Below are 10,328 nucleotides of genomic sequence, written 5' to 3'. Positions count from 1 at the left end.
ACATGCCTGATCTAATACCTGTGAGAGTCATAATCTACAATGATCTTGTAATTACTAGTCCCTACCCAGTCATTGCACTACACCGTGTTTATGGGTCAGCAAGTGCAAAGCTGCATTACTGGCTGGTTGTTATGGCCCTCGGTCCCCATTCATAGCCTGCACTCAATGGCAGTTCCCTTCCGGTTCCAGTGTTTATATTTATCTCCCGAGCTGGGTGCCAGCATCAATGCACTTGCTTTATCCCTTGTGCCAAACTGCTGTTACCCTAAACACAGCATGAACATTTGGACGGAGACAGACAAAGGCTTGGTTTCCAGGGCACCGTCTCATCTAGGAAATGATGCATGTTACAAACAATCTGTTGCAGCTGAAATGCTCATTCATGTGACTGGATTTCACATTCTGCTTCCATCACTCCTGGCGCTGGGATAAATAAATAGTTCCCCTTTGAAATTACGCAATGTTAATACTAATATGTATGTTTCACTTGCCTCTGGCTTTACACCAGCTTACTTTTCAGTGTCTCAAGCATATACAGAGTTTGCATTAAAACATGTTGTTATATTTATTACATTTAAATGAAAGTTGTTGCAGACATTAGACAATAAACAATAGGTGCAGGAGTAGGCCATTCGGCCCTTCGAGACAGCACCGCCATTCACTGTGATCATGGCTGATCATCCACAATCAGTATCCAGTTTCTGCCTTATCCCCATAACCTTTGATTCCACTATCTTTAAGAGCTCTGTCCATCTCTTTCTTGAAAGCATCCAGAGACTTGGCCTCCACAGCCTTCTGGGGCAGAACATTCCATATATCCACCACTCTCTGGGTGAAAAAGTTTTTCCTCAACTCCGTTCTAAATGGCCTACCCCTAATTCTTAAACTGTGGCCTCTGGTTCTGGACCCACCCATCAGCAGGAACATGCTTCCTGCCTCCAGCATGTCCAAACCCTTAATAATCTTACATGTTTCAGTAAGATCCCCTGTCAGTCTTCTAAATTCCAGGGTATACAGGCCCAGTCGCTCCAATCTTTCGACATATGACAGTCCCGCCATCCCGGGAATTAACCTTGTGAACCTACGCTGCATTCCCTCAATAGCAAGAATGTCCTTCCTCAAATTTGGAGACCAAAGCTGCACACAGTACTCTAGGTGTGGTCTCACCAGGGCCCTGTACAGCTGCAGAAGGACCTCTTTGCTCTTATACTCAATTCCCCTTGTTATGAAGACCAGCATGCCATTAGCTTTCTTCACTACCCGCTGTACTTGCATGCTTGCTTTCAGTGACTGATGTACAAGAACACCTAGATCTCATTGTGCTTCCCCTTTTCCTAACTTGACTCCATTTAGATAATAATCTGCCTTCCCGTTCTTACCACCAAAGTGGATAACCACATTTATCCACATTAAACTGCATCTGCCATGCATCTGCCCACTCACCCAGCCTGTCCAAGTCACCCTGCATTCTCATAACATCCTCCTCACATTTCACACTGCCATTCAGCTTTGTGTCATTGGCAAATTTGCTAATGTTACTTTTAATTCTCTCATCTAAATGATTAATATATATTGTAAACAGCTGCGGTCCCAACACTGAACCCTGCGGTACCCCACTGGTCACTGCATGCCATTCCGAAAGGGACCCGTTAATCGCTACACTTTGTTTTTTGTCAGCCAGCCAATTTTCAATCCATGTCAGTACTCTGCCCCCGATACCATGTGCCCTAATTTTGCCCACTAGTCTCCTATGTGGGACTTTATCAAAGGCTTTTTGAAAGTCCAGGTACATTACATCCACTGGCTCTCCCTTGTCCATTTTCATAGTTACATCCTGAAAAAATTCCAGAAGATTAGTCAAGCACAATTTCCCCTTCGTAAATCCATGCTGACTCAGACCTATCCTGTTACTGCTATCCAGATGTGTCGTAATTTCATCTTTTATAATTGACTCCAGCATTTTTCCCACCACCGACATCAGGCTAACCGGTCTATTATTCCCTGTTTTCTCTCTTCCTCCCTTCTTGAAGAGAGCAATAACATTAGCCACCCTCCAATTCACAGGAACTGATCCTGAATCTATAGAACATTGGAAAATGATTACCAATGCATCCACGATCTCTAAAGCCACCTCTTTAAGCACCCTGGGATGCAGACCATCAGGTCCTGGGGACTTATCAGCCTTCAGACCCAACAGCCTATCCAACACCATTTCCTGCCTAATATAAATTTCCTTCAATTCATCCATTACCCTAGGTCCTTTGGCCACTATTACATCTGGGAGATTGTTTGTGTCTTCTCTGGTGAAGACAGATCCAAAGTACCTGTTCAACTCGTCTGCCATTTCCTTGTTCCCCATAATAAATTCACCCGTTTCTGTCTTCAAGGGCCCAATTTTGGTCTTCACTATTTTTTTTCCTTTGTACGTACCTAGAGAAGCTTTTACTATCCTCCTTTATATTCTTGGCTAGTTTACCTTCGTATCTCATTTTTTCTCCGAGTATTGCCTTTTTAGTTACCTTCTGTTGCTCTTTAAAAGTTTCCCAATCCTCCAGCTTCCCACTTGTCTTTGCTATGTTATACCTCTTCTCTTTGATTTTTATACTGTCCATTACTTCCCTTGTCAGCCACGGCCTCCCCTTACTTCCCTTAGGATCTTTCTTCCTCTTTGGAATGAACTGATCCTGCACCTTCCGCATTATTCCCAGAAACACTTGCCGTGCTGTTCCACTGTCATCCCTGCTAGGGTATTGTTCCATTGAACTTTGGACAGCTCCTCCCTCATAGCTCCATAGTTCCCTTTGTTCAACTGTAATACTGACACTTCCGAGTTTCCCTTCTCCCTCTCAAATTGTAGATTAAAACTTATCATATTATGGTCACTATCTCCTAATGGCTCCTTTACCTCGAGGTCCCTGATCAAATCCGATTCATTGCACAACACTAAATCTAGAATTGCGTTCTCTCTGGTAGGCTTCAGTACAAGCTGTTCTAAGAATCCATCTCGGAGGGACTCCACAAACTCCCTTTCTTGGGGTCCAGCACCAACCTGATTCCTCCAGTCTACCTGCATGTTGAAGTCCCCCATAACAACTGTAGCATTACCTTTGTGACATGCCAGTTTTAACTCTTGATTCAACTTACACCCTACATCCAGACCAGATTAGAGCTCATTGGTCTGTACAACAGCATCCACAACAATGTGATGATGTGTAATAATGTGTCGCAACTACAACAACTTCAGGAACTCTGCGGCTTGTGTTCTCAGTATTATTTATTTATTTTTTATCTGCACAATTGGTCTTTCTTTGCACATTGATTAGTTGTCAGGCTCTATGTATGGTTCTTTTTCATGATTTCTATTGTATACCTTTATCTTGTATTCACTTACTGGCAGGAAAATTAAAAAATATACCTTTCTGTAAATCACAATCAAGAGAAAGTCTGCAGTTGCTGGAAATCAAAGCAAAACACAGAAAATGCTGGAGGAACTCAACAGGCCGGGCAGCATCTATGGAAAAGAGTTAACAGTCAATGTTTCGGGTTGAGATCCTTCATCAGGACTTCCTGTAAATGCTTGCAAAGGAATGAATATGAAGGTAGTATATACATACAGTGAGTACTTTAATAATAACTTACTTTGACTTTGAGAGTATGTGAGAGCTGGTGGAAATTGTTATGGCCCATGGCAAACACAAGTGCATGTCTCAAGGTAGTTTGGCTCAGAGCCGGAGACAAGTGACAAGCATAAAGAAAGTGCTGGAGGAACACAGTGGCCAGGCAACATATGTGAAGGGAATGGACAGCTGATGTTTAGGGTCAGGCAGCTCAGAGCTGATGAATTTGAGATTGGGATTTGCACATTTTGTGAGACCGGAATGGTTAACAAAAAGCAGAATTCTTCTGTTGAGTTGGAATTCATAAATCATGCTGAGTCTAGTTTTATAGTGAATCATATAATTGAGACTAGGGGTATTGATCTAAGCTAAGCAGAATAAGGGAGAAGGTTCTGGTGAAGGCAGTCACAGAAAGTTAAAAGAAAAGGTGATAGTGCAATAAGAAGTGGGCAATGATAACCACAGGCTACCAGGAGGGGACAAAACAAACAATTACAAGACTACTCCATCCAAGTCAGCACAGGTGAAACAGGGTAAGACGACAAAACTGAAGTGTTTTAATCTGAATGCGCATAACAATGATAATAAAGCATAAAGAGAATAAATGCATATTTTGTAGTTATTATAGAGACATGGTTAAAAAGTGACCAATGTTGGGAATTAAATGTTCCAGGATCCTTAATTTTAAGAGGAGATATAGAAAGTGGCTCCATAGAGATGAAGGATTCTAGCTCAGAATATTAGGAGGTCGAATTACTTTATGTGAATCTCGGAAACAACAAGCACAGAGAACATTGGAGAGATTATCTTCTTCCGCAGTTCTTCACTCCCATTCTTGGTTTAGTGCTTTTGTGCTAGTTGATGAAGCCAAAGACAGGGAGGCAGCGGATTGTTTACTTGCCTGCACCAAGGCTTACTCTCGATGCCGGATTACACTGTGGAATTCAGGAACATCACGGTTGAGTGTGGCTGGAATGCAGAAACGCTGTTGGGCCATTACTATCACAACATCTGCAGAGCTTGAAAGACAATCTTTCTACCTGAGTGACGCCCACTGGCTTTGAAAGCCTCGTCACTCTGGTCCTCCGTGTTGACAAGTGTGTACTGGAAAGACCCTCCAGATCACCAGCCGGAACCCTAGTCCAATCCCAGAATGATTTCAGGTGGCTGGACCCTCATCTTAATGCTATTCCTCCAGAACCCACGGAGTTAGGGAGAGCTCCCTTAACACCACCCCCCCCACCACCCCACACACACACACACACACACACACACACACACACACACACACACACACACACACACACAAAGAGCATAACTGCTGGTGGAGAAACAATTTGTGCACTAACTGTGGAGCAGCTGATCACCCAGGCATCAGGTGCCCACAGCATCTGGGAAACAGCACCACCAGGTAGAGATGAGGGGCCTTCTATCTGGTATGCTTTCCCCAGCACCACAGCCTGACTCATTCTCTCTGTCCTTGCCCATGCCCCAGCAGCTCTACGCACACAGGAGCCTCTGATGGGTTCCAGTGCAGAAGACAGCTTCCTGGACCGGGCTCTCTGTGTGCAGCTTGGACTCCGTACCGAGCCTGTCTTTCACCCTTTCTGCATCATGGCCATTGATGAATGTCCCTTGGGGTCTGGGATGGGCAGAGAGCACACACAGCCTGTGCACATGAGCATTGGAGAGTACCGTGAGTCTATCCAATTCCTCCTTCTCAACTCACCCAACACTCCTCTCATCTTGCGTTACCCCAACTCTCCACTGAAGACCCCCACTTTGCCTGGTCATCTGGTTCACTACTGACTTGGGGACCCACCTGCCAGACCATCTGCCAGACAGCCTCAGCTGACTTCACCCCGTAAGTCCAAGGAGATGGAGGAAACCCTTGACCTCACTGAACTGCCGCAGGAATAACACAACCAAGCCATCACTTTCAGTAAGGGGGAAGCCAATACCCTGTCACCCCAGACCACATTGACTGCATGATTGACCTCCTCCTGGGCACCACCCTCCCCAAGGTCATCTGTTCCCCTTCTCCCCTCTGAGACACAAGCCATCTCTGAAGTGCTACAGAATGGCTTCATTCAACCATCCCAGTCTCCAGCCGGTGCAGGGTTCTTCTCCGTCAAAAAAACTGGGGTTTCTGTCCCTACATTGAGTACCGTTGACTCAATGAAATCACCGTTAAGAACAGCTACCCACTCCCCTTGATGCACTTGAAATACTCCATAGGCCCAGATTTTCACCAAACTGGATCTATGAAATGCCTACAACTTAATCCACATCCACTGAGGGAATGTTCATAGCACTATGAATACTTGGTGATGCCATTCAGGCTTTTCAATGGTCCAGCTGTTTTCCAAGCCTCCATGAATGAAATCTTCTGCGACATGCTACAGAGGCCTGTGTTCACCTACCTTGGCAACATTCTCATCCTCTCCGGGGACACCCAAGACCTCGTCTGTCACTTTCATTCAGTCCTTCAGCATCTCCTCAAAAACCTACTCTACTGCAAGCTGGAGAAATTCCAGATCCACACTCCAGTCATTTCCTTCCTGGGTTATGACCTTTCATCCCAAGGCCCAGAGACATTGTGCACCATTGTTGAATGGCCCCAGCCACACTCCCTCAAACAGCTACAGCGCTTCCTTAGCTTCTCCAACTTCTACTGCCATTTCATCAGAACCTACAGCCAAATCACCATTCCTCACACCTCCCTCACCAAATCACCTCCCTCATGGACGACCTGGTCTGCTGCCATGGACCACATTTTCAAGGCGCTCAAGAGACTCTTCACCACCGCTCCCATTCTCTGCCATCCGAACCCCTCTGGACCTTTTGTGGTAGAGCTGGACTCATCTGATGTGAGTGCTGGAGCCATCCTCTCCCAGCAAGGACCGGACAGTAAGGCACACCTTTGTGCCTCCTTCTTGTGCAAGTTCAACCCTACCCAGCACCGCTATCGAGTAGGAGACAGGGAGCTACTTACCATCAAATGGGCCTTGGAAGAATGGAGACATTGGCTGATGGGAAACACCAAGCCCTTCCTGACCACCAGAACCTCATATCCATTCAACAGACCCACCAGCTCAACCCACATCAGGCTTGGTGGCCCTCTTCTTCCAGCGATTCATCAATTTCACCATCTCCTACTGACTGGGCTCTAAGAATGCTAAGGTGGATCCCCTGTCACGATAATTCGACCCAGCTGAAACAGAGATCCACCCATTCCATCCTTGCCCCAATCGTCTGGGATCTTGACAACCGCCTATACATGCTGGCAGCTGTGCTCACCCATCTCTGGCCATCCAGGCACACAACAGTCTCTGGACTTTCTGCAACACTAGTTCTGCTGGCCCATCATGATTGCAGAAGTATCTCAGTTTGCCTCTGCCTGCTGTCTGTGTGCTTAGTCCAATTCCTCCAAACAGAGGCCCTCAGGGATTCTGCAGCCTCTACCAGTCCCTCGATACCCACGTCCCACATCACCATGGATTTCATCACAGGTTTGCCACCTTCCAATGGGGCCACAGTGGTGGATGGTTCTCCAAGGCAGCCCACTTCATTGCATTCCCCAAACTCCTGTCAGCTGCTGAAATGGTGGACCTGGTTCTCCAAAATATAGTTCACCTCCACAGTTTCCCTCTCGACATTGTGTCAGACTAGGACCCACAATTCGTCTCCCACTTCTAGCCGGCCTTCTGCTCCTTCTTCCGCACCTCAGTGAGATTGTCCTCTGACGATCATCTGAAAACCAACGCTCAGAAGGAGCAGTCAGAGAAACTTCTGTGATGCTTCACTGTCTCTGACTCTTCCACATGGAGGAAATAACTGCTGAGGGCCGAACTGTCCCACAGTCTACCTTCTCTGCCATGGGTTTGTCATCCTTTGAAGTGCTTCATGGCTACCAACCCCTGTCTGTCCCCACAGAGCAGCCAATGGTGGAGGTCCCGTCCACCAGGCCCTGGTTCACCATTGTCAGAATGCTTGGAAGAGGGCACAGAGAGCCATTCTGGCTTCCTAACAGCGCCTACCTCTAGCAGAGCCCAGCCAGACCCCTCCGACCTGGGAAGTGTCTGGCTGTCCACCTGAAATCTGCCCCCGCGTACCACCTCCCACCAGCTCTCGCCCTAGTTCATCAGACCTTTCAGGATTCACTCACTGCATCAATCTCATCACTTCCTGTCTCCAGCTGCCAGCCCTCAGGATCACACCAACCCTCCACATATCCTACCTCAAGCTCGTTGTCTGTGGGCCACTCTGTCCAGCTGAGCCTGCACCTCTGGAACCGAGGATGGTCAAGGCGGTCCTGTGTACATGGTTCACCAATTGATGGATTCTCGTCATCATGGACAGGGTGTGTAGTACAGCCCAGAGGAGAGGTCTTGGATCCATCTCTCATGGAGGAGTTCCACTGGACCCATTGGGATCATCTTGGGCCATGAGGAGCCGTCGGTAGGAGGGGGAGTACTGTCAGACCGACAACTCCCAATGTCCACCAGCTAAGGGGAGTCGCCTGCCACTCATTATCACCTGCAGCCTATTTGAACCCAGCTGTCATCCACAGTCCTTGTTCACCAGCCAGCCAGCCTCAAATAGTTGCTCCTAGCCTTCAGTTAGCTCATTGCCTGTGTGTTTAGTATCCGTACTCTATTGTTTTGTGGCCCCCTTGTGGCTGGTTATTTTTGCAGTCTATTATTAAAGTTATCGCTTATTGCTGAATCATCTCTGCTATTCTGCTTTTGGGTCAAACCTCCTCTACATTTCCTGACATCTAGGGTAATCCCAAAATCCCAGCACCCATGGACAACTGACTTACACTGGCTCTTGGCCAAGATCAAGGCCTTGGTCACTCGCTCTTGCTATTCAGCTAAACCTTGTTTACAAACACCTCCACGGTCTTTTCCTTTCTCGTGTTGCAATATCCTCCAACACATTTTCTGAAATAGGTATGCTCTCCATTGCTGACTTCTTGCTCAAGAACTGGAAAGCTATATTCTCAGTGGCCGAATCTCCAGGTTTAGGAGTTAACTCTCAGTCTCAATTTTCCCCCTTAAGATGTTCCTTAAAACCGGTATCTTTGACCAAGCTTTTGTTCATCTAACCTAATAGCTCCATTGGTTATTTTTGTTCATTCCTTTTGTTTGCTCAGTGACAGGCCTCAGGATTGTTCTACAATATTACAAGTGCTCCACAATCATAATTGTTGTTATACATAATTGTATAAGGGCTAAGAGTGTTGTAAAAGCGAGCCTGAAGGCTTTGTGTGTCAATGGAAGGAGCATTCGTAACAAGGTGGATGAATTAAAAGTGCAGTTTGTTATTAATGAATATGATATAGTTGGGATCACAAAGACATGGCTCCAGGGTGACCAAGGATGGGAGCTCAACATTCAGGGATATTCAATATTCAGGAGGGATGGACATGAAAGAAAAGGAGGTGGGGTAGCATTGCTGCTTAGAGAGGAGATTAATGCAATAGAAAGGAAGGACATTAGCCGGGAGGATGTGGAATCGATATGGGTAGAGCTGCATAATACTAAGGGGCAGAAAACGCTGGTGGGAGTTGTGTACAGGCCACCTAACAGTAGTAGTGAGGGTGGGGATGGTATTAAACAGGAAATTAGAAATGTGTGCAATAAAGGAACAGCAGTTATAATGGGTGACTTCAATCTACATATAGATTGGGTGAACCAAATTGGTAAGGGTGCTGAGGAAGAGGATTTCTTGGAATGTATGCAGGATGGTTTTTTGAACCAACATGTCCAGGAACCAACTAGAGAGCAGGCTGTTCTAGACTGGGTTTTGAGCAATGAGGAAGGGTTAATTAGCAATCTTGTCGTGAGAGGCCCCTCGGGTAAGAGTGACCATAATATGCTGGAATTCTTCATTAAGATGGAGAGTGACATAGTTAATTCAGAAACAAAGGTTCTGAACTTAAAGAAGGATAACTTTGAAGGTATGAGACGTGAATTAGCGAAGATAGACTTGCAAATGATACTTGTTGATGGTGGATATGCAATGGCAAGCATTTAAAGATCGCATGGATGAACTACAACAATTGTTCAGCCCAGTTTGGCAAAAGAATAAATCAGGGAAGGTAGTGCACCTGTGGTTGACAAGGGAAATTAGGGATAGTATCAATTCCAAGGAAGAAACATACAAATTAGCCAGAAAAAGTGGCTCACCTGAGGACTGGGAGAAATTCAGAGTTCAGCAGAGGAGGACAAAGGGCTTAATTAGGAAGGGAAAAAAAGATTATGAGAGAAAACTGGCAGGGAACATAAAAACTGACTGTAAAAGCTTTTATACATCGTCCATATTATTTCTCCCTTTCCCGAATCTATAACAGTTCCTGCTTCCCTTAGGATGTCTATTCCAAGGATTGTGCCTTCATTATTTGGACATACCCAAAAATACACTGGAAGCTGCACTCCCCCAATTTCTAGTATTTGCGACTCGCTTCTTTCCACTTTTGCTGTTTTCCCTCCTACACCTCTGATATAACTAGCCTGTCCAGTTGTTGGTAAGGATAAGTCCGTTATCGATACCAATGCCCCTGTGTCCACTAACATATTGCATTGCCGTCCCCCTAACAATGCTGTTATGTACATCTGCAGGTCACCAGTGCTAGCGGTGAAGCGCACTACCACATCATTTTCTGCCTTAAGAGGCGCCGTTACTAGCTCTTTGATCTGATCGACA

This window comes from Mobula birostris, chromosome 15 (assembly GCF_030028105.1).
Source record: "Mobula birostris isolate sMobBir1 chromosome 15, sMobBir1.hap1, whole genome shotgun sequence".
Classification (NCBI taxonomy): domain Eukaryota; kingdom Metazoa; phylum Chordata; class Chondrichthyes; order Myliobatiformes; family Myliobatidae; genus Mobula; species Mobula birostris.
The sequence above is the reverse complement of the archived record's forward strand: the minus strand, read 5'-3'. Positions refer to the sequence as shown.